This window comes from Polypterus senegalus, chromosome 10, assembly GCF_016835505.1.
Source record: "Polypterus senegalus isolate Bchr_013 chromosome 10, ASM1683550v1, whole genome shotgun sequence".
Lineage (NCBI taxonomy): Eukaryota > Metazoa > Chordata > Cladistia > Polypteriformes > Polypteridae > Polypterus > Polypterus senegalus.
Genome location: NC_053163.1, coordinates 109,387,553 through 109,413,044, shown reverse-complemented (window position 1 = coordinate 109,413,044; position 25,492 = coordinate 109,387,553).

The window sequence follows — 25,492 nt, the reverse complement described above, 5'->3', positions numbered from 1 at the left end:
ATTAGAATTGAAAACTGTCATGTTATATGAGAGTATGAAATCAACAAATATGAACTGTGCTCAGTTAACATGCACTAATTTGTTTTAACAAAACTTTTTCTCGAGTAACCTATTTAAGTAATTCTAAGTAACTTAAATAAGCTAATAAGCTTATCATTACTGCAATCTATTTAAGTAATTTTTTTGTTGAGTAACTATAATGAATCAAATTGAAATCACATTCTTCACTTTGATTGGAATTAATCTATTTATTCACAAGGAATTTTTAGACATAATTGAAATTAAGTGCCATTTCTAGGAGGAAATTGCAGGTAAAAGTGGAGACAATGGCCTTTGCACAGAATCCTGGACAAATGGCCACCAAAAGACTCAAAGAGGTCACTTCAGGATTAGAAAAAGATCTAAAACTAACAGGTACTATAGAATTGCAATTTATTGTGTTTTTGGCCTATTTGTTGTGGTATTTAATTTACAATCTAAACAAAGCTAATCATATTGGAGTTCTTCAAAACCAGACAAGAATTGCTGTAGTCACTCCTCTTAAATATAAACTCAATTATAGCATTTCTAAGAAATAGAGTGCAAAGGTTTTAACAGAAAACTAAAAAGGTTTAAAATCCTGTTTGTCCAATAGGGTAGCTGGCCCACTTGGCCACTATCCAAAACCAGTAGCATAGGTGCCATTTAGCCAGTTGCTGACAATGGACTTTAAACCCCAAGATGGCCATTTGACTTCACCTCTTCTCTCAGCTTCATTGTAACTTCTGTTGCTAGTTTTCCTAGTGCAGTGGTGGCGAACCTATGGCACGCGTGCCAAAGGGGGCACGCAGAGCCCTCTCAGTGGGCACGCGTGCCGTCGCCCGAGCACAGAGTTCGTTACTATAAAGCCAGAGGAATGCGGGGTCGGGCTGCTCCCCTCACCGCTCCCCCTCTTCACACGCGCTGGGGGACTTTTCTCACATCACCCGCCCCTCTGCCCAGCAGCCCAATGGGAGCACTTCCTTCCTCTCCTGTCTGGGGTAAGGCGGGCGGCACACATGCTGCTTGAGGGTGCGGCACGGACTGCAGCCTTTTGAGCCTGTGATTCCAGTGGTGGGGTTGGAGGGGATGTGGTATAGCGGGTCCACAGCTCAAAATTGAAAAGGCCAGTTTTAACAGATAATTGCCGGACTCGCGGCTTAAAGGGGGTTATGGTAGAGTGGCCGGAGCTTAAGCGCACAGGTGAGAAGTCGTCCACATCTGTAATTATTGCCGGGAGTTGCTAATCGCCACACCTGATCCACGACCCCGTAATATATAATGGAAGCTTTGGGGCGGAGCTTAATAGGGAAGACCTGCGTGAAACACTTGAGAGGATCGAAGGGATGACAAAGGACAGCACAGTTAGTTATGAAAATGAAATCCTTAAAGTGTGGAATTCTCTGCCAAATAATCTTAAGTCAATGAAGGCACTTGAGATTGCTTTCCTTACTTTGTTTGGAACATCTTATGCTTGTGCGCAGCTGTTTTCAGCTTTGCATTAAATCAAATCTGACACCAGAAACAGACTAACAGATGACCTGAGTGCTGAATGTGTTGCTCTCAAACTTACAAAGTATGAGCCAAGGTTAGACAAATTATCAGCATGCATACAACAGCAAAAAGCACATTAATTGTTCAAAAGCATACCGAATGCAAACTTTTACCTTTCAACAAAAAGTTGTTTGTATCATTGAAAGCTCTGTTATTAAGTTTTTCTTTTAAGACAAAAGATGTTAATGTATGAGTTGCTTTTCTAAACTAAAAGCTCAGTAGATAGATAGACAGACAGAGCATCAGTATTGGCAGTTCAGTCCAATTTATCGTCCAGCTGCACTCCCAGGTATTTATAGGTCTGTACCGTCTGCACACACTCACCTCTGATGATCACGGGGTCCATGAGGGGCCTGGGCCTCCTAAAATCCACCACCAGCTCCTTGGTTATGCTGGTGTTCAGTTTTAGGTGGTATGCAGGTTAAATTGCCATGTTGGCACTTTGCGATAAATAAGTGGGTTTTGGATTGCAGTTTGGGCACTTGGTTTCTAAATGGTTCGCCATCACTGTCCTAGTGTAACCACTTTCAAGAAGTTGGAGGTGTTCTAGGCACAGGCAGAAGAGAATGTCTGCAGTTGATCTGTTTAGGTAGGTGTAGTTTAAAGGGCTGTGACAGTTAATATATATTGGACAGAACGGCATCCCAGCTGAGAAGAACCTTATCTAGCCTATAGGCCAACAAAATGAACTGTACAGAAGGGAAGAACAATCACATGAACAGCTGCAATGCCAAAGAATAAAATGCATGGAGACACCCAACAGATAAGTAATGGATTCCGGTCTGAAGACCACCACATTCATGGGACAATGAAAGACTACCTCTCACATGCAGGTTGATCCCACATAATCTGGGTAGCAGCATTCATCATGGTGAACCCTGGTATGGATGCTCACAGGGCACCATGTAAGTTGTTATCCCATAAGCCTGATCTGTTGGATTCCATGGAGGCTGCAAGGGGGAATTGTTAAGAAATGCAGGCTCAGGTTCCACCTGACCCAGAAGTGCCTTCCAGAGACAAGTGGTTGGGACTGGAAGTTCCTCTGGATTGGGGCTTAAAATGAAGCCCTCCACTTCACCCAGGGAGTTGGAGGACAAAATAAGAAGAAAAAATGATTGTGCAGTGTGTAAAGAAGCCTGCTAAAGGTACACTGTCCAATAAATACTTGTTTGAAACCCGGGCTTGTGTTTGTGGTGTTGTGTCTGGTGTTTGGAGTTTGGTGACACCCCCTGCAGGCCACAGCCTTTATGAATTTGATTTAAAAATGTATTTAATCAAATAAGAACACACTTTCTACTGACAAATACTGTATATGAAATACAAATCTACTAATTTAGCACTACCATTAACCATCTGCTGACCATTACTAAAAACGGAAATGTATTTTTTTCTGGCTAACTGTGCATCTGTTACACTCATTAACCTTCTGCTTGTGGCCTCAGTTAGCAAGTCCTGTATTAGAGTTCAGTATATTGTTAAAATGCAATTAAGTGTGTATGTAAGCTAAGCTAAAGAACATTAAAGGCAGACAGGCTCACACAGCATTAGTTATTTTTCAGCTCTGTCCTGGGCATCCAGTTTTCATTCTAGCAGCCTCAGGTTCAAGGCAGATTTGTCCATTACCGGCACATACCCGCATTCATTAAATGCTGGCAATCATCGTTACATAGCCCATTTTGACAGAATAACAAAAGCAATCCTTGCATTCATTTTATTGCAATTTTTGTAGTCAGCTTGATTATTTTGTCACTGTTTTTCACTCCTTTTATAAAGTGATGATCATACTTGCACTCCAGCAGCCTGGCCCTTAGAAGTATTCCAGCATGACAGCATTCGCCGTACCTCTCTGCTCCTTAAACAGGACGTGTCATGGTGAACCCTTAGTCTCATATGTGTCTCTTAGGCCTGCTAAGATGAGAAATGGCTGACCCCACACTCCTTATCCAGGCTCCTTTGGCTCTTGCCATTCTCTTTCTAACATGCAGCTGGGGGTTTCCAGCTGAACTGCCCTCTTGCACTTTAACTAAGCAAGAATCAGCATGTCATAAAGATAATTTCAATCACAGGCTTCAATGGCGCAGAAAATTCTCTTCCTGCTTCACTTTAAGGTATTATTTAGCACTTAACAAGAACAGAGGCAGTGATCTTTGCATCCCTATCACACATGCATGTTAAAGATGCCCTTTGTCAAAATGTCGCTTGATATAAGGCAGCGGCACAGGAGAGAGATAAACAGTGACGCAGGTAAGGGCCTCGTGGCGCTGCTTCTCTAACGGCAGGTTAACTGTGCACGCTGATCGATCAGCAGCGCTATCCTAATGGCTCTGTCGCTCGCTTGCTCGCTCTCCCTCTTTGCAGATGTTCTCGCTCTGTCCCCATAGTACAAAAAAAGAAGTGTTTGCTCTCGCTCTTTCTTGACGGTGATACACTTTTCCCACAAAGACACCCCTGAGGCTGGATGCACACTGGCAGCCACCATGCTGACATTCTGGCCCGATCATGTGTGCACGCCTCACGTGTGCCCAAAGACCGCTTGTCTACAAAGAGATAATGTGGCCTTTCCAAAATGCTGACAGCGTATAATCATAAAATCTTCGGTTTCATTTAGAAAGCCATTATGTGATCAAGGGCCAAGGTAACTGCATTGTTTTACAGACAGAGCTATTACCGCTTCTGCATTGAATATTTGGATAATTTTGCCACCTTTCAGGTCCTGGATAATGTCATATTTTCCACTGCAGAGCTTGCTGAAGTACACGTAAAAGCAATTTCTCAGGACATTAGAGCTCAAAAGAGTCAGGATCAGCAGAGAGCTCTTAAACGTTCCACCTTTAGCAGGTTAACGGCATACACATTACACAGGACACCGAACAAAACACCAAAAAATCTGCAAGATTAAGGCAGCCTCTACCTGCTCTGTTCCCATAAGACCAGCCTGCAAAAAATGACTTGTGATTCAACAAAACATTAAACCAAAAAAAGCACAAATCCTTTTGTTCTGCTTTATAGAATCAGTCCATCGATAAATCTTTATTTCATGTAGCACCCTTCAGAGAGCTCATTGTCATAGCGTTCTTTACAGACTGCACATGTGGACAATTGAAAGTAAGAATAAAACTGTAAGATCACTTTATATGTGGTAAATTATAACCTGTAAGTTATTCCCTTAACTTAAGATAGGAGGAAAACTGCATGAGCAAGATATTGTTCTTTTCTATTTGATAATTATGAGAAAAAAAACAATTGGTCACAAATAACCTGCATGATAAATTACATGGAAATACATTTAGGAGTACTTACAGAAGTAAAAACTAGCAAATAATATTTTAACACGATCTTGTTTATCATGACACCAGCAAGTGGCAATGTTTTACAAGAAAGAAATTCACTGTCCTTTGTATAAGTTACAATATGACTAGTGCTATGCATGGAAGTAGACTGACATTATAAGATGACAATACAGAGGAATCAGCAGCAGTACAGTTGTCACAAATGATATAAATAAAAATAACTTACAGGAAACGAGAATTTAAAAATATCTCTACTGTTAAATTAATACCTAAAAAGTGTATGCACTGGATTCAGAAAGTATCCAGACACCTTCACTTTCTGTACACTCTATTGTAAATAAGTTTCTATTTTATATGGGTACATTTTCCATTTTATCCCATCAATCTACACTCAGTAATGACAACATAAAAAGATATTTTCAGAAAGGTTTGCAAATTCATTAAAAATCCAAAACTAACATCTCTCATTTATGTAAGTATTCAGATCTTTTGCTGTGGCACTCCACATTACAGTCATGTCCATCCAAGTCGCTTTAATTATCCTTAAGGAATACCTAGAACTTGACTGGAGTTCTCCTGTGGTAAAATGAATTGATTGGGCATTGTTTAGAAAGGCACACACCTGAGGTCCCACAATTCACACTGCATGTCGGGACAAAAGCTAAGTCATGAAATCCGAGGAACTCTCTGTAGACCTGCACAATGAGATTGTGGTGAGGCATTAATTAGGGCAAGGCTATAAAATAATTTCTACATTTTTGATTTTTACCAGGAACACAATGATCTCAATAAGTGTGAAAAAGAAGAAACATGGAACTATCAGGATCTTTTCCAGAGCTGCCCAGGCAAGCAGGCTTTGGTCAAGGTGGAGATCGATATCCCAATGGTCAAACAGAGTCACAGTCTAACAGTCACTCTAACAGAGCTTCAGATGTCCGCTGCTGAGATGTTAGAATCTGTTAGAAGGACTACCATCTCAGCAGCATTCCATCAATCAGGCGTTTATGGTAGAGTGCCTAACTCCTTGTTGGAGTTTTCCAAAAAGCATTTAAAGAACTGTGGAAATTGAAAAATGTAACTGTTTGTTTAGAACTCCAAACACTACTGTATATCTGGTGAAGACCAGGCAGTGCTTATCAACTGCCTACTACCATCCCTACAATGAAGCTTGGTGGTGGCAGGATCATGCTATGGATGTGCTTCTTGTCAGCAGAAACAGGGAGAATAGTCAGAAATGAGTGAAGGATCGATGCAGCTAAATATAGAGAGGTTCTTGAAGAAAACCTGTTTCTGAGTGTATGCAACCTCAGACTGGAGTGACAGTTCACCTTTCAGCATGACAATGACTTGAATCATACAGCCAAGACAATGCTGGAGTAACTTCAGGACTGTCTTAACATATAGACACAAAGGACACTGGCCAGGGGCCCCAGCAGCATAGGGGCCCAAGATGTTTCACTTTTGCTATCAAAACAGGGGTCTCAGCACACTACTTAGCCTGAGGGCCTATGATGCTATTAAAATGGCCCTGGCTAACCAAAGCCCAAGTATAGACCCCAAAGAAGCTCTGTGGAAAGACCTGAAGGTGGCACTTTACAGATGCTTAACTCATCCAATCTAATGGAGCTTGGGAGGATCTGCCATGAAGAATAGGATGAACTGCCCAAACTCAGGTCTAGAAAGCTTGTAGGGACTTACCCAAAAAGACTCAAAGGTGTAATTGCTGCCAAAGACAATACATACAGTATATAAGCTAGAGATTTTGTTTTTGATTTTTAAAATCCTGGTTTCTGCTATCAAGAGCAATCAAGCATTTATTTTTGTTTTAGTTTATCTTTTGAATTAAACAGGACTTTTTGTCTCTATCTGGAAAGGGAAGGGTGATCACCTGGATTGTGGCAACTACACGGGGATAACACTGATCTCGGTACCGGGTAAGGTCTTTGCTAGGATCATCCTCAATGGGATCCATGATCACTTGCTCACCTACTAGCAACTGAAGCAGTCTGGTTTTACACCTAAGAAGTCTACCATCGACCGCATCCTGGCACTGAGGGCTCTCATGGAGCACAAACATGAATATCAGCAGAGTTTCTTTGCAGCCTTTGTCGATTTTTGTAAAGAATTGAACTCAGTTGATCAAGGTGCTCTGTAGGACATCCCGAGACTTCGCCGGATCCACTCAGTGTTGCTGGATATCATGACTGGCCTGTACACTTGTACTGTGAGTGCTGTGCAGAGTGGAGGCAGAACCTCTGCATATTTCCCAGTTGATTCTGGGGATTGTCAGGGGTGTGTTTCTGCTCCTACTCTGTTCAACGCTTGCATGGACTGGGTGTTGGGCAAGGTTGTGGGGCATCTGTTGGTGAAGAGAGATTCACTGATCTTGACTTTGCCGACAATGCTGTGATCTTCACGGAGTCAGTGGATGCTGTGTTGGGGGCCTTTGAGAGACTGAGCGAGGAGTCTGAGTGTCTGGGCTTGCAAGTGTTCTGGATAAAAACAAGATCCAGCCCTTTAATGAGCTCATGGGCGCAGCCATCAGCAGTGTATCTGTCTGCAGAGAGAGTGTCGATCTTGTTGTGACGTTTAGTTACCTCGACAGTGACATTCATGTCTCTTGTGACTCTTCCTATGAAGTCAGTAGATGGATTGGGAGAGCATGGGGTGGTCGTGAGGTCACTCGAAAGGGGTGTGTGGTGCTCCTGATACCTATGAAAAAGGAAGAAGGTCCAAGTCTTTAGAGTCTTGCTGCTTTCTGTCTTGCTATATTGTTTCGAGACATGGATGCTACCCAGTGATCTGACATGGAGGCTGGATTCCTTCAGTACTGTGTCTCTTTGGAGAATTCTTGGTTACCGCTGGTTTGACTTTGTTTTGAACAAGCAGTTGCTTATGGAATCCCGAATAAGGCACATTACCTACATTGTGAGGGAGTGCCAGTTATGGCACGATTCCCATGTGGTGCGATTCCCCGTGGGTGATCCGGCTTGTAGGATCCTCATTGTCATGGACCCTAGTGTCTGGACCAGGCCAAAGGAATGCCCATGTAACACCTGACTGAGGCACATAAAGGGTCATTTCCGGAAGGTGGGACTGGACCACGTGTCTGTCTCAGGGGGCTGCCGAACCAGGATCCCGAGGTGTTACGCTATGTGGTGGGTGGATGTAGCAACACTCTGTACCAATGCATGCTCCACAATCTGACCTGACCTGCAAGAAATGCATTATTCAAGATGACACGTATCACTGTTGGTGTTCCAGCTGCCACCCGGTGGCCATCTTAAGTAAACACAACCTATTGAAAGTAAATACTCTGCGTCCCTCTATCCGCTCTTCAAAGTTTTATTAAGTTTTATTAAGTTTAAAATCACATCCAAAACACAATGCACTCAAGGATGCATAGAATAGGATTCATAAAATTTAACATATATTAAAACTACATTCAGTACTGATCACCCCATATCCCCCAGTTCACAACTATATAGATTTAAACCAGGGGTGTCAAACTCCAGTCCTGGAGGGCCACAGTGGCTGCAGGTTTTCATTCTAAACATCTTCTTAATTAGTGACCAGTTTTTGCTTCTAATTACTTCTTTTAATTAACTTGACTCAGGCCCTTTATTTGTTTCTTTTTCCTTAATTAGCAGCCAAACAATAACGAGACACAAAACAAGCCGCCACATCACACAATATCTAAAAATAAAGAAAAGTGAAGGCCTCAGTAAGGTTGATCTCTCAACTCACCAAAACACTTTGACAATGTTCTTATGAAAAACAGAAAATCAACAGTTTTGCAAATGTCAGCTGTGACAGAAAGAGAGCAACAACAAGCCGTGGAATTAAATAACTAGTTTAATTAACAGCAAGAATTGTCTTAAGAAACTGGTTGGAGTTTGAAGCCCCAGTTTAGCTGGTCATCTGTTGGCTCGTTTCACATCTCATTTCTGTTTGGCTGCATTTCAATGAGGAAACAAATCAATTCAGAGGACTGAATCCTTCTATCAGGCCTATTCAGATGTGAACTAGCAGTGAGAACAGGTCACTGATTAGGAAAAGGGATGGAATAAAATCCTGTAGCCGCTGCGGCCCTCCAGGCCTGGAGTTCAACACCCGTGATTTAAACCATTTTTATTCTTCATGTATATTAAGACATCAAAAGTTAATCAAAAAAAGGTAGAGGCCTCTGCCCCCATCTTTCCATTCATTCATTTCCCAATCCTAATTTTAGGGCTGTGGGTAAGCAGAGCTGATCTCCGCAGCATTAAACTCAAGACAAGAGCCAACCCTGCCTAGTCCACTACTGTGTAGGGCACACATTCACACTAACTCATACTCAGCATATAGCACTTATTGTCACCAATAAACCTAATGAGAACATCCTTTACATTTGTTGGGAAAATTAGAGAACATGAAGAAAAATCCATGCAGATTCACTGGGGGGCATATCATATTAATAACATTTACAAGATTTTAACTCAGAACTCTGTGTTAAGCTGCCCTTCAGATACTTTCACAATAACCTTTGTGACCTGTAAAGGGTGTACCTTTCACCTCAAAACCCAGACACAACAACATAGACATAAGCCCCAGGTGCAAACAAATGATTTACTGCACCTTTCAATACAGTCCTCTCTGTTGAATACGTCATTCAATTAATGTTTCTCACTTCTCTAATCTTCTCTCTTTCTTTCTATCTCTGCTTTTTCTGTCCTTCCCTTCACTCCTTCTCAGTGAAGTTTGTCCTCTTCCACCTGACTCTGACTCCCCAAGTGAAGATGAGTGGCTCCCTTTATACCGAACCCAGAAGTAGTTCTGGTGCTACCTTATTGCATCTGTGAAGCACTTCCAGGTCAGGTGGAACCACCCTAAAATGAAGAAACGTTCTCCCCATAGCTCCCTCTGGCAGCTCCCACAAAATCCAGCAGGGCTGTCCATCAGAAATACAAGTCCCATGCAGCCCTGTGGGTGTGTATATGGAAGACTCACCAGAAAGCTGCTGCCACCTCTGATACTGGGGGAGCACTTGTCCATGGGAGGTAGTCTTCTTCCAATCTTCTATTAACAAGGCTTAGGTAACGAACCATCCATCCCAGTCGGGATGCCCGTCAACTCTTCTCTTTTATGATAGCATGCAGTGTTAAAGTAAGTCTTCTTAAAAGTGACAGCGCTACATCTGTAAGTAATGTTAATTTGCACTCCTAACTGATTTGGCTTCAGGACGTGTGGTGGGGTTGAGACTGGGCAGCACCCGACTTTATTTGGTGTCTCAGTTTAGCACTGCAAATATTGCAAACATAATGTTATCACTCAGTTCTCAACATCATGAAAGAAATGTTTCATCGTGTATGGCTATGTGTTATCTATGTACCTTAATCTGTAATAAATTTGAGCCAAAGCTTCTGGAAATGATCATTGGCACAATTTTATGACAATCTAATAGCCCTGAGTTAGCATTTCCGAATGTCTGCCATATCTGAAACACAATCCACTTTGAAAATCAATATTAACATTATGTTTAAAGATGGCTTAACAATAATAATACTGCCCAATGATTACCTCTTATAAAGAAAAGGAAGGGTTAAATAAATGTCTGGATTAGTCAGGTGACTTGGATTGGTTCAGACATATTAGTGTCTACCATTATCTCTCCTCTTGTCTGTTCTTTAATTATTGAAAATTAACAGGCGTTGATGATAAATAATTCTGATAGTAGATCCTGCATAAGGGAACCAGGGTCCTTTTTAACTGTACTGTATATATTGGACTTTGTCATGGATTACTTTTCTGTGTGAACTGCTTCAATAAAAAGATGCCCTGAGGAGAAAGACCAACACATTAAGAAGCAAGTGGAAAGACAAGGAGAGAGCGAGAGTGTGGGGGCATATAACCAAGAGGAACTGGAGATAGCAAATTTACTGTTTGCTTGATTTATCTATACATATAATCTATACTATTCCACTGCTGCCAGCAGTGCCAGCATCCAGGGTTCAAATCCTGCATCGAGTCATTGTCCATGTGGAAACTTCTTGTTCCCTCATGTCCTCACAGTGTAGCAGGTGTCCTGGGCCTGAATCTTGTTGGGATACCTTATTAATGGAAGGATCGGGGGAGAAATCACCCATAGGGCATTACCTCCCCCGCACCACTTGGTGGTTGCCCCACTGGGTTGCTACAGCACCCTGGATTCCCACAGGGCATGCTGGGAATTGGAGTTTGTGGGTTCAGACCTGTTGGGTTCCAGAGGTGCCGCCATGAGGTGCTGCAGGAATTAGCGAGCCCTATTTCATCGGGCTTCCACTACACCTGGGAGTGCTTCCAGATCATACTAATGGGTCAACTGGAGTACTACTGGGAGCATCATAAAAGGGACCACCTCACTTCATTTGAGGAGCCAGAGTGGGAAGGGAGAGGATAAGGCTTGTTGGGGAGGAGTGGAGGCGGAGAGGATAAAGAGATGGAGAATAAAGAAAAGAAGAAAAGAAAAAAATGCTGTGTTGATGGTGGGAAAACGCAGGAATGGAAGCGTTTACCACAAAATAAAAACCTTGTGTACTGTGCTGAACTTGCGCCTCTGTGTCTGTCTGTGTCCGGTTTGGGGAGCCGGTGCAGCCCCAGCAGGCCACTATAGGTATTTTTTCAGGTACTTTAGTTCTCCTGCCACAGCCTCAAAGATATGCAGATTAATTGGCGACTCTGAAATTGGCTCTGTGTTTGTGCGTGCGTGAATGGGCACTTGGATGAACTGGCATTCTCTTCTGGGCTGATTCTTACTTTTTTGACCAATGTTCCTGGGATAGGCTCCAGCCCCGGACATCCTGCATCATTCTGAGAGAATTTAAGAATTTTATGTAATGCCTTTCATATCATGCAGTACTGTCTTGAAGGGCACAAAAGAAATCATTTCAGAACAAAGAGATAATGGAATTTTATGATGGAATAAGAAGATAAAGTGTCCAGCACATATACAGATAAAAGAACTAAGGAAATATGCAGAGGGAATCACCACAACTAAAACCAGGAAAGGTCTATTTATGATGCTTTTTTATAAAACTCACCCTATATGGGACCTAATAGATGGGTATCTATTTTTTAAAGCCTAAGTGACTAAATGGTGACATAGGAAGGTGGACCTGAATTTTGTAATTAGCTTCAGATGTATACAGATCCTACAGATAGACATCATAATTATGGGATGTTAAACAAAAGGAGAACAGAAATTAGTTTTGATTTTAGGTGAATAAAGTGTAGAGTGTGAAATCAATAGGAAGAAGAATTTTTAATGGGTTATGGAATTATAAGAAATCCAACAGATGGACACCAAGATGGATGTTAAGCGGGGAGCTGAATTTGGAAATGAATCTCAGATATACTGGGGATATGTGGTGTGAAATAAATGAGTGTCAGAATTTTGTGCTATTCAATAAATGACACTCAGAATAAAGTGAGGCCCGGTGGATGGAAGCTATGAGTGCCTGAGACTTAATGAAGTGAGTTACATCAGATGACCTCTGTCTACATCAAGGATCAAAACTGGAAGAGACAAAACAGTTGCTGTGAGTGAAGAGATTGGTCAAATATTTCGATAAAGGCTTGAACGATGTGAGCTGCTTTCAACTGCATGACATTTTCTCGCAATCATCCCCTTTGTTTATTCTATATAAACTGCTCTGTATGTGTAAAATCACTTCTCCAGGACCGCCGATGCATGCCCCCTAGGTTTGTATCAACAGCAATATTTGACATGCTCTCTTGACAAAGTCTTCCTTGTTTGTTAAAGGAAATCCTTATTACATTTATTTTCATGTTGTACTGTGAGGATTTACTCCTTTCGGCATATCCTGCCTCCTGGACATTAAAGATACCACTTAAAGTGAAACCAAATATTTAGACGTCACATATTATGAATTATAAATTAAATACTCTTCAGAGCCATGAATACTGCAGGTGGAATCAATACTCGTCTCCATCTCTATGACTTCCCAAAAGGCTGTTTAGTTAATACTAAACACACGTCGGTTTCTTTTACGAGCTACAAAGGGAACCAGAATCCATCACTCAGAGGACTGTGAAGAAGGCTTATAGAAAAGTTCCCTTTAAATTTGTTTCACGGTGTCCAGTGTGTTGTGGACAGTGCTGAAAGGGTGCTTGCAGTGCCTGAAGATTTTTGTTTTCTCTGGTTACAGTACGTGTAATAGTGTCAGGTTAGGGACATTATGGAGCTACAAGTTGTATGGCTTCTGTTATTGAGCATGTCAGCATAAAATCATGCAGGCCAGAATGATCCACAATTGCAGATCATATTTCCCAAACTCACCCTGTCCACTAAGGTTATGACCAAAAAGGTCATTTTTATGTAAATATTAAAAATTCTTGTAACTTTAATAATCTTTACAATAGACTTGGTGACTTTTGCCCCAGTTTTATGGTATACAGGGTTTAGCCTTGCTGCCTCACTCCTCCAAATCCCTGGTTTTAAACTGCAGCCTGGGAAGTACCTGTGAGGAGCCAGCTTGTCTCCAAATGTCTGTGAGGGCTTCTCTGGTTCCCCTCTCACATTTCAAAGATATGCATTTGAAAATTATTGATAAATCTTATATATCGGAATGCCTGATGCGTTATATTCCTAATCGTAACCTTAGATCTTCAAATGAGTGTCTCCTTATAATTCCAAAAGCTAAACTTAAAAGAAGTGGTGAGGCGGCCTTCTGCTGTTATGCACCCAAAATCTGGAATAGCCTGCCAATAGGAATTCGCCAGGCAAATACAGTAGAGCACTTTAAAACACTGCTGAAAACACATTACTTTAACATGGCCTTTTTATAACTTCACTTTAACTTAATACTGATACTCTGTATGTTCAATTCTTCATAATAATTATTCACAGTGGCTCCAAAATCCGTACTGACCCCTACTCTCTCTTCTGTTTCTTTTTCCGGTTTCTTTGTGGTGGCGGCCTGCGCCACCACCACCTACTCAAAGCATCATGAGGCACCAACATTGATGGACTGAAAGCCAGAAGTCTACGTGACCATCATCATCAAGTCCTTCAATGAAAACCCTAAATACAAAGAGGACTGTTTGACTTATGTTAGGTAGATTGCCCAGAGGGGACTAGGCGGTCTCGTGGTCTGGAACCCCTACAGATTTTATTTTTTTCTCCAGCCTTTGGAGTTTTTTTTTGTTTTTCTGTCCACCCTGGCCATTGGACCTTACTCTTATTCTATGTTAATTAATGTTGACTTATGTTTATCTTTTATTGTGTCTTCTATTTCTCTATTCACTTTGTAAAGCACTTTGAGCTACATTTTTTTGTATGAATATGTGCTATATAAATAAATGTTGATTGATTGATTGATTGATTTAGTATGAGAGAGTGTGCCCTGCGAAGGACTGAAGCTTGGTTCATGCTTGGTGCCCACCATTTGCACAATGCTATCAGGATAGGCTCCTAGCTGGATATGCGGGTTAGAAATGGTTGGATGGATGGATGGATGGATGGATGGATGGATGGATGGATGGATGCATGGATGGAAGGATGGATTCCACACAGCACCATAGTCCTAAGCTTGATTCACTTGTAATTGCTCCATGTCTGTGGTGCAGATTGTACATTATTCCCACTGTGAAACAAGAATATAGTCAGCTGAGTTTCATGGATTGAGTGTGTGAGGACTTTTTTAAAAAATTGCATGTCACAGTGTAATAAAACGTGAAGAGATTTGATCTGATTACTTAATTATCAGTTTTGTCTTATGCATATAACTAATTAAATAAATTGGTAAGGCTCCTACTTTTTTACTTTAACTTTCTCAGTTATAGGAGGAGGTTTCTGGCCATTAGACATATCAAAGTAACTGAAGTACACTCATTTTAAGAAACAGAATAATACAATCTATTTATACATATATATAGTAAGTTAATATATGTGTGTGTATGTATGTATGTTCCAGTTTTACTTCCGAACAGCTGGAGCGATTTTCATGAAACTTGGTACACAAGGTTCTCACTGGTCAACTAAAAATACCGTAGGGTGAAAGCAACCTTAACCCACCTCCTTCTGGGTAGGGTGGGGAATGATCTTGTGGTCTTGTATGCATGTTATCATCCAGTTGACACTCGGAATGACTACCAGAGGCAAACTGGAGGAGACGGCCAGTATTCTTTACCGCGCCCCTGTTGCTTTTGAAATTAAATGAAGTTGGCCGGTTCTGAGCATCAACTGGATGATAATATACATACAAGACCGCATGACAAGCACATTAGTGAGTCTTCATTGTTTGTTAATTTACTTTTATTATTTTTTTTAATAATATTTTTCTCAGACAATTAAAAAAAAAACACTTTATTTTCCTCCTGGGCATTGCCGGGTATTTCATTTCAGCTAGTTTAGTGATAACCGTAAGGATTATAAAAATATGATAACTGCATGCAGTGCATATATATTGACATATAGGACAAGACCGACAAGCACATAACACAGAAGAGGCTGCTTACTTACTTGCTATTTACTGACACACATAAACAGTTTTATAATACCAAGTCTTTAAAGGTCCAATGTTGTGTGGAGTTGTTGCCATTGCTGTTTCAGGTTCAAGTGGAGGATTTTTCTTGTGCTGGCGTGCACTCGTTTTCTTTGTGACATGGTTGTTTGTTTGTGGCATTTTGTGCTTTTTTTCAGTTACAGTAGGCCTTTTTCTTTGTCGTCTACCACTTCATAGAGAAAAGTATTACTCTTTCTGGCACTGGAGTTCAGATGCAGAAGTTCCCTTCTTAAAATAATGATTACTTCTCAGCCTTCTCAGACTGTGCTCAGTGATTGGCACACAGTTAGGCTTGGCAGAGAAAATTGCAGCTTTCAGGTCCACAAAGAGAAGAGATTGTCAGCTTTTTCTTTTTTTTTTTTTTACTTTTATTTAATTTACTTAAACATGTAACATTCCACACAATCAAGTCAAACTTAAAAAACTAAATGCAATTCAACACCCACCCCTTGAGAAACAGAGAAAGGCCAGCAGCCAGAGTAAAACTTTTGAGAGTAGTATAGAGGGAAAGGAGTCTTTCTCCCCAGTATAAATGCTAAATCTAAAATATTGATTTGATCCTGCCAGGTTTAAAAAAAAACATTTTTGAACAGTTCCTCTTAGAGAGAATCTGATTTTTTCCAATTTCAAATAGCATATAACATCAGTTACCCACTGACTTAACAGAGGTGGGATAGGATTCTTCCAGTTGAGCAAGATAAGTCTACATGCCAGTAATGAAATAAAGGCACATACCCATAAAACATTCACACAGCCGCCAGCTCTGACAGGCAGTATGTTGATTAGCTGTCAAAATGGGTGCTTTGGTAGACTGAAAATCTGCTGAGAAGACATGATGAAGTTGTGTAAACTCAAATCCCTTGCAGTTTGTAGTCGTGTAGTCTGACGTCCTCAAGGAGATGAGATCCAGCAAGTGCAGTCACTAAGTTTTCATTCTCTATGGCTCAAAGTTGTGTAGTATGCCACTGGTCTACGGATCTCTGTGACCTATGCTGAAAAAGTGTGTTAACAAAAATGAATAAATAGATATCTAATATGACGAACAATGAACTGAGTGAGTATTGGAAATGTGTTCTTTAAACGTGTTGTGGACCACCAGGGGGCATACCGCCCACCTTAACTGACACAGACAGGCAGACACCAATACTGTCCAGCACACACGTTTTATTCCACTGGTGGAGCAATATCTTTGCTCCCCACTCCGCAGCACAGTACAACAAAGCACAGTCCTTCATTCTTCTCTCTTTCTCTGCTACTACCACTCCTCTCCCAGAAAGCTTCATCCACCTCCTCCCGACTCCAGCTCCTCGATAGGGCACCCAGAAGTGCTTCAGGTGCTCCAAGACTTTTTCCCAGCAGCACTTCCGGGTGTGGCGGAAGTGCTGTAATCCAGGGCACACCAATTGTCCAGGCACCCCTGGTGGTGGCTTCAGGTCCCAGCAGGGTTGAGTTTCTATGCTCCAAACCCGTTGCTCTCTAGTGTTCCGGGGGAAGTATTATCCTGAATATGGCCTCTGCCCTGGTCCATCACAGGGGTGTAATGTTTTCAGCTAGTAACAGCTTATCTTAAATCTATCCATCCATCCATTTTCTAACCCATTGAATCCAAACACAAGGTCACGGGGGTCTGCTGGAGCCAATCCCAGCCAACACAGGGCACAAGGCAGGAACCAATCCTGGGCAGGGTGCCAACCCACCGCAGGACACACAAAAATACACCCACACACCAAGCACACACTAGGGCCAATTTAGAATCGTCAATCCACCTAACCGGCATGTCTTTGGACTGTCGGAGGAAACCGGAGCGCCCGGAGGAAACCCATGCAGACACGGGGAGAACATGCAAACTCCATGCAGGGAGGACCCGTGAAGCGAACCCAAGTCTCCTAACTGCGAGGCTACCACTGCGCCACCGTGCCACCCCTATCTTAAATCTATTAACCACCATATTCATGACACTGTAGCAAACTGCATCTAAATACGCAATCTGAACAAACATTTCATAGCCACTCTTTGACTATATAAGCATACAAATACAATTGGTCAGAAACAACAGAGGACTGCAGCTGTCATTCAGCTTTGAAGTAAATCCCACTGACCTGCGACTTAACTTCTGCATTAGCTGGGTAAGTTGATATGAGACCGATTTGTTTGCTTTTCACACTCTTCACTTTCTAGTCCAGAGGCTCTTTGAAGTTTCTATGCTGACCACATGCAGCTAACAGTATAAAGTTACTGTACAACAGTTATGCATACAGCTCCTCTTAGGCAATCAAAAAGCCCCAGCAATTATCAGGTAAGCACACTGCCATTCAAGGCAGGGTATCAACGTTTTATAAGGAAAGGGTTTCAAATTTGATTTCCACATGAGGCACAGTATGGATCAGGATAAAAAATCTAAAACAACTGTTGTAATAATTTGAAACTACTGATTAAACATAACATGTAGTCATCTATACGTATATAACTTATTTTGAACCCAGGTGGGGAAGTGGTTAGCTTTATTTCCTCACAGTTAGCCAGATGGGTCATCTCCTGACCGGGAGACTGCCCAGCTGCATTTTGCACGTTTCATTTGTGGTTTCCTAATCTGGACACACCAACATATTAACATGTGATAGGCTAATCTGCAAATTAAAATGGCTAGAATGGGTGTGCGTGGCTGATGTTGAGTTTTGGGCTGCCTGCCACCTGTTTATTCCCTGCTGCCTTATCACATTATTAAAAGGTACTGACCAAACTCTTAGGTTCTTTTATTAAAGGGGGATAGGATGAAATCTCATAAACAGCTATGCAACTGTTACCTGTAACCTCTTACCCGTCTTACTGTTCTTGTTATACCCAGCGTATTCAACCCTAGGGACCTCTAATGGCAGGCTACTCGCTGACTGGGACTGTCTTTTATTTCCAAACCTTTACTTCAACTCAGATTTATCACCAATAGAGGAACTCTAAAAAGGCATCCCCTTGAGCCCTTAAGGGACAGCAGCTAGACAAGAATGGACAGTCTTGTACTCAGCTATGCTGAATAATAATAATCAGGCAAAGGTATCGACTTTTAAGCTTTTACTTGTAAATTATATTTATTAGCACTAAAATCAATAACAGAAGATGTATGGTGATATAACCTGGGTGCTTTAAATCTTCATCTGTCCAAGTAGAAGTAGTAAGATGCTGATGGTCATTCCACTCCCAGGTGACTTCTTTTCTCTCAGGTTATGTGTCCACAAGCAAACAAAGGATATTGTCAATTAGAGATGGATAATTCTTTGGCGGTTTTAAAATAGCAGCTTTGTCTGAAGCCCCTTTAACATCAGATACACTCTTCTTTCATCCAAAAAGAACATACTGGTAACAGAGCATGTTGACATTAGCTTTTGCAGTTTGTCACAGCATAAGAAAAGCCTTCTTACTGGTGTCATCAGAGGACTCCAAATCAGTTTCTGAAGATTCTTAGAAAAAAATCAATAATAATAATAATTATAATGATAATAATGATAATAATAATAAAACTGTAAAGTCCTGCATAGAAGTCCAACTTCCCCAGCATGCAATGCAGTTCTGTTCATGGCAGGACTTAAGAATAAGAAGTCAAAAGGCCTCTTATCTGAATATTCAAAATATCTTTTATCAGATTTGTGTTTATTTTCTTCTTTTTGTTGTTTTTAAACATTTTCACATGTTTCCTTCATATTGTTCTTTTTACTTATTTGGCCATTCCTTGTGTTTTGTGGGAAAAACCCAGGAAGCAGGGTCGACCTGCCTGCTGGGTCCGCCATCTGCCTTGATATTGAACTTGGACAGAAGAATCCAGCACTGATCAGCTGAATGTTGTTTGAAGATTATTATTATTATTATTATTATTATTATTATTATTATTATTATACTCTTGTTTCTGTTTTGGGAATCACAGTTTCTGGATTCCACATTGGGATAAGTTCCCCTTGGATTGCCTTTTTGTCATATCCTTTTCTAGCTTTATTTTGCCTTTTTGCTCTTTTTTCAGTTTTCAATTCTTATTCAATTTTTTCAATAAGATTCACCATTTGTAAAGATTCTTGTTATGATTTGTCTCATCTAGTAAAATGCTATATGGTTCCTCTCCCCAGAGGGGCATTTTTGTAAAGGCTGTGACCATTTAAAGAATATTTTTAGAGAAAAGCCAAGCAAAATGACACCTTTTATTGGCCAACTACAAAGATTACAATATGCAAGCTTTTGAGGCAACTCCGGCCCCTTCTTCAGGCAAGATGTAAGAATATTTTTGAACATTTAAATCAGGGCTTCTTTTTAGGCCCATGTAAACTGAAGCCAACTTGTGGTGGTTGGAGCTGGCTGTCTAGGGTGAGGCCAGACAATTGCAGGTTAGTGAAGATCCAGACATGCTTTGTGGGACTTTTTGGAGATCCCGCACACCGCTTTGCCATGTTTGTGACCCCAGTGCCCAACACTAAACTGACTCCAATGCTGCTCAATTCACATTCTGCCTACATTTCTATGCCTTGAGTGTGTTTAGTATTTTCTTTTACATGTATGAATTTCATTACAACTTCTTGCTACAAACTGCAGATTGTGTAATTTACATTTGTGCAAAAATTACTAGAGCAAGCATGCCTCCATTCTGAATGTTTTAAAACTCTGATAAGCATAGTAGGCATGACTCAGTATGACACTGTTTAAATCATTTTAGTTTTAATGAGACAATATGCTTTATGTCTTTTATTAATAAATGAAGGTTTAAGTTAACAGATGAAGTGTGAATTGTAAACTATCACTTTTTAGTCCATACAAGTTTGCTTTTTTTCCAGAGGAAATGGCAGCCATTTTCTTTGATGAGTTAGAGCACATACCTCCTCATGCTACACGGATCGATGGATGGCCTTCAGTTTGCACTTGTTTTTTATTGTCTAGGCTTAGACAGTTTTCTCTACTGTCAATACCGGCTGACTGGATGTTTATTCCAAACTTTAGACATGTCCTTCAAAGAAGAATCACTGTTTAACCATTTATAAAATAAAGCCCTGAATTAAAAACCTGAATTGTGTACTTTTCATTTATAGGGGAAAAGACTGTTTTGAAATTAGCATGAGATTTTCTTCATTTATTTTGGGCAGTTGTTTTCTCTGGTTTCTTCAGCTTACTCCAGTTTCCACTCTCACCCCTGAAGATGTGCTTTAAATCAGTGTATGGGAGAGTGGGCCCTGGGATGGACTGGCATCCTGTCCAGAACTGACTATTGTCGTGCACAAGGTGCAGCTAATTTGTATCAACCAAGTTATTTTGTACAATTTTGGGCAGTGCAGTGTCACTTTGACTTCTACTAAAGCGTCACTGCTGTAAAGACCCACTCTATGTGTGAATTATGAACGTTTTACCCATGCTGGCATTGGTTTCCAAAGGACACCAAGGGTTTTGAACACAATCCTGACATGCGCATGTGTGTGTGTGTGTGTGGGTGGGTACGTGTGTTTGTGTGTGTTATTCAGAGTTATTGTCTTTAAAACCCTGCTGTTGCCAGCATATAATGTTGAACAAACGAATATGCCAGTAAGACCAATTTTCTTAGTTGTAGACCCTTATTTGGTATTTTGATTTTTTTTACCCTTCTTCTACATGTTTTGAATATTTTTCTTTCTTCCTAACACTAGCAACCAGACAGGCAGACAGATAGACAGACACACACAGACACTTGTCGTTTCATTACGGTGAATATGCTGATTTCTGTCCATCCGGCAGTCACTCTCTGTTGGACATATTCAGCATTAACGTTTGCAATGCACCATCTACTGGAAAGTATTTTGTCATGCATGTAGTAATACAATGAATTGCATTTTTCATTCCAACAGATAGAGCATCACAAACATTGACACTGCTTTTGCAAATCTCATATCAAATGGCATATGACAGAGACATAGCAACCGGATGGACATACAGATACACGGACACACCCACAGACACTTGAACTTTTGTTAAGGTGGATTTTAAAATTTGGGGCAAAACAAGATCCATATTATTGAATAAGATATGAACCATTTTTGTAGGAAACCCCAATGTATTTCATAGAACAAAGGTGCAGACACTCTCTTTTTAGGTCAAAGTAGTACTAGTAGAAGTAGTAGCATTGTCACACATTGTCATTACAGTCACTCAGTCCTGAACTGGGCCACAGGGATCAGCTGGGGAGTATCTAAGCTAGCACAGGGTACAAATCCTGGACAGGGTACCAGTCGATCACAGGATGAACAAATGCGCCCAGGCCAATGTAGGTTTGTAAATTCACCTAACCTGCATGTCTTTGGACCATGGCAGGAAATCGGATCACCTGGAAGAAAGCCAGCATAACATGGGGAGATCATGCAAGCTCCGATCTCCATGTAGGGAGGAACCGGGATGTGAACCCTGGTATCTGTACTACATGACAGCAGCACTACCACTGAGCCACCGTGCCAGCTTTCAGGTTACACTGTAATACTTATAATTAGTTTTTTTGTCCTAAGTGTGGCTGTGGTGTTATGGGTCCACAGCTTGCTCAGCAAAGGCCATTTAGTTTAAATAAATAATCAACAACAACAACATTTATTTAGATAGCACATTTTCATACAAAAAAATTGTAGCTCAAAGTGCTTTACAAAAAGAAGAATAGAAAAATAGAAAACACAATAAAAAATAAAAATAAGTCAACATTAATTAACATAGAATAAGTAAGGTCCGATGGCCACTGTGGACAGAAAAAAAAACAAAAAAAAACTCCAGAGGCTGGAGAAAAAAAAATAAAATCTGTAGGGGTTCCAGACCAAGAGACCACCCAGTCTCCTCTGGGCAATCTACCTAACATAAATGAAACAGTCCTCTTTGTATTTAGGGTTTTCATGGAAGGACTTGATGATGATGGTCACGTAGACTTCTGGCTTTCAGTCCATCAATGTTGGTGCATCATGATGCTTTGAGTAGGTGGTGGTGGCGCAGGCGCAGAAAAAGAAATCACCACACTCGCGGCGGCTTAGTGAGGGGGCGTGGTGGCCATAGCAAGCCACGGGTCGATCTGCGGTGTGGGCGTTTCTCACCTAGTGCACAGGTGAGGAACTGCCCACATCCGTGATTGTTCCCGTGGGTAATGTGCTGCAGCTGCTATGGCCCCTCGCAATATAAAAGGAAGTGCGAGTCGGTTGGGAAAGATCAGAGAACAAAACAGAAAGATCAGAAATGAGTAAAAAAGAAAAGGACGGAGGTTACAGGGAGAAAGAGACAGAGATATGGAGCAAGCGAGCGAATGAGTGAGCGAATGAGCGCTCGTGGGCAGCTGCAAAAAGTCTGGGTGTTAGGCCGACATCCAGGAGTTGAAGTAGCAGTCGCTCCCGCTGAGCAATCAGGTAGCGGGAGTGACCAGGGAAAGGCGACTGGCCACAGAAGACCGGAAAGGCAGCGGGAGTTGCGAGGCATGGTGTTGTAGTCTTTGGTGTGAGCGTCCTGGAGACTAAGGAGTCCAAGTCTCAGGCCTGGGATGAGTGCCAGACCGAAGCCAGGATCGGGAGGTCTCCAGACCTGTGTGTGTGAGTTGAAGAGGGCAGCTGCAGAGAGCGTCTCGCCTGCTGCAAAGCCTAGTTGGGAGAAGCAGGTGAGACACTAACCGAAAAGAAGCACCGAGCTTGGCATTGTCATTTGTTTTAAAAATTGCTTCCTATAGAACGTTTTAACCTCGTTTTTAAAGGATTGTTTTTTTCTATTTTTACCTCCACATTTTCTTTTGTTGGATTATTTATTGAACTTTTAAAAGCACTGCACTTTATTTGAACACTGTCTTTGTTTTGATCTTTTATATAAAAGCACTTTGTACTTTTTGAACCATCCCCTTGCAATGTTGTTGCCTGCACAGTCTAGCTCATCTTGGTGACATTATCAACGTGTTGGGTTCAAGGGCTCCCGAACAGCGATGGGAGCATGGAGCCAAACTCGCATCGTCACAGTGGTCCAAAAAGATATGTATTCTTTCCATACCCCCTCTATATATATAAATGATCTCGAGTAGTTTTAAAATGGGTAGCCTGGGGGTGCAATGGTTAGCAATGCTGCCTCACAGCTCTTTGTGACTGGCTTCCAATTCTGTCTCAGTCACTGTTTATATGCAGTTAGCATGTTCTCCCTGTGTTTTGAAAACTTAAAATTTCCTTTTACATCAACATTGTTATAGATGTCAAATATATTAGCAGCATTAATGTAAGGGTTGACCTGTGATAGGCAGGCACCCCATCTTGAGGTGGTTCTTGCAACTCTGACCTGGACAGAGAGATCAGAAAATAATTAGATTTTAATTCTGTAGTTTAGGGTCTCTAGCGTCATCCAGTACCACAACAGATGATTATTACTGTACTGGTAGTTTTCATAATTCAACTTTCAACTTCTCTGACAATTCACTTTCATGGCCATGCATTTTTATTTGGATCAGAGAAGACAGGTTCTTCTTTATCAGGCCAAGACTTTGGTAGGAATGCCTGCTCATCACAGAATGTACCTCATGTGGCCCCTTGGGGTTGACTATGACAGCAGCCCTAACCCCTCCACCACTATGGTGCCCACAGATTCAACACGTTGACTTAAAGTCCAGATCAGGGTTTTGCAAAGCTGGTTGTTCCTACAATATTGCTTAATTAGAAACTAATCCCTGCCATTAATAGATCGTAGTTTTTTATGGCCTGTTAGTGTTTTCATTTTGCCAAGTCAGGCCATTCTCATGTCGCAGATTTTTTCCTTTCCATTAAAATGATTTGTAGATTGAAGCGGGTGAGTAATTCTCAGTCCTTCTTTTTTTCTCTTCAGTGCCCTTGAAAATAAACCAGATAATGCATGATGAATACACCCAAGTGTAAATGGAAACATGGATGGAGAACTGCTGGTTCCTTTGTCCTTTCCTAATAAGGATCAATTGAAAACAGTGAATGCAGCTGTTTAAGGCTAAATTAAGCAATTAAGGGTGGGGAATCTTAATAAATGAGAGAACTAAAATGAAGCATAAAAATGTTGCTTGACCAATAAGTCCATCTCATTAAGAAATTGAGTTGGAACAAAAACCACTAAGCAACTACAGCCCTCCAGGACCGACTTTGCAGACTCCTGTTCCAGATCATGATTCACGTTGAATTACTTTTGGGTCTAATTACTGCATTCTTTGGGAAACATCCAGATCCTTGAGAACTTATCACAGCTTAGCCCAGCCGTCAGTCGTCTCACAGACTTTGAGAGTGTCAAGGCACAGATGTTTCTGGATAGGAAATTCTGGTAAATGTGACAAATATCTTATAAAACAAAAGTCAAGATATACAGAGGACTTCCATGTACAAAACAGGCCATGAGCGAAAGCAAAAAAACAAAACATTTTGATCATGAAAATAAAGAAAAGTGGATCATTATCAGCTTGAAAACTCAGCGAACAAAGTCCAAATGCTGGCAGGCTGCATGTTCAGGAATGACGTCTCCTTTAAAGTTGGACTGGTGTTGAGGTGTGAAATGTTGTATACTTTGGGGTTCTGCCCCTACTCGCATCGCTCGCCAACCCCTGGGTGTGCACTAAGCACTTGCCACTTCTCGGGTCTGCCACTCGCGTATGGGGAAGAGGATGTACAATTTAAACAGATTGTTATTTTCATGGGAATTGTTACATATGCATAATAGATCCAACTATTTTACATTACACTGAATAATTAACCATAGTAAAAAATAGTAAAACGGAATAAATTGAAAGAAAATTATGTTTCATGTTGCATTAGAGGTATTCTTTGCGTCATACATTTTTGTTCTGTTTGGCTTTGAAATTAACGCGCAAATACTTTTTAAACTTACACTTTTACTGTAAAACTTCGGTAAAAACAATATTTGGAATTAACTTTTCGCATTGAATTTTGATTCCGTGTTTGGAGTTACATCGTAACAACGCAACATATAACTGCCTGTGAGTGAATATCATTTCTTTCTGTCTAACAAATGAACCGACTTTTTCAAATGTTTGTTCCTGTGATTTGTTAATTGTCATAGCAAAAGCTATTCTCACGGGAAACTGTAAACATTTTAATATGAATGGCATATCAAGATCTC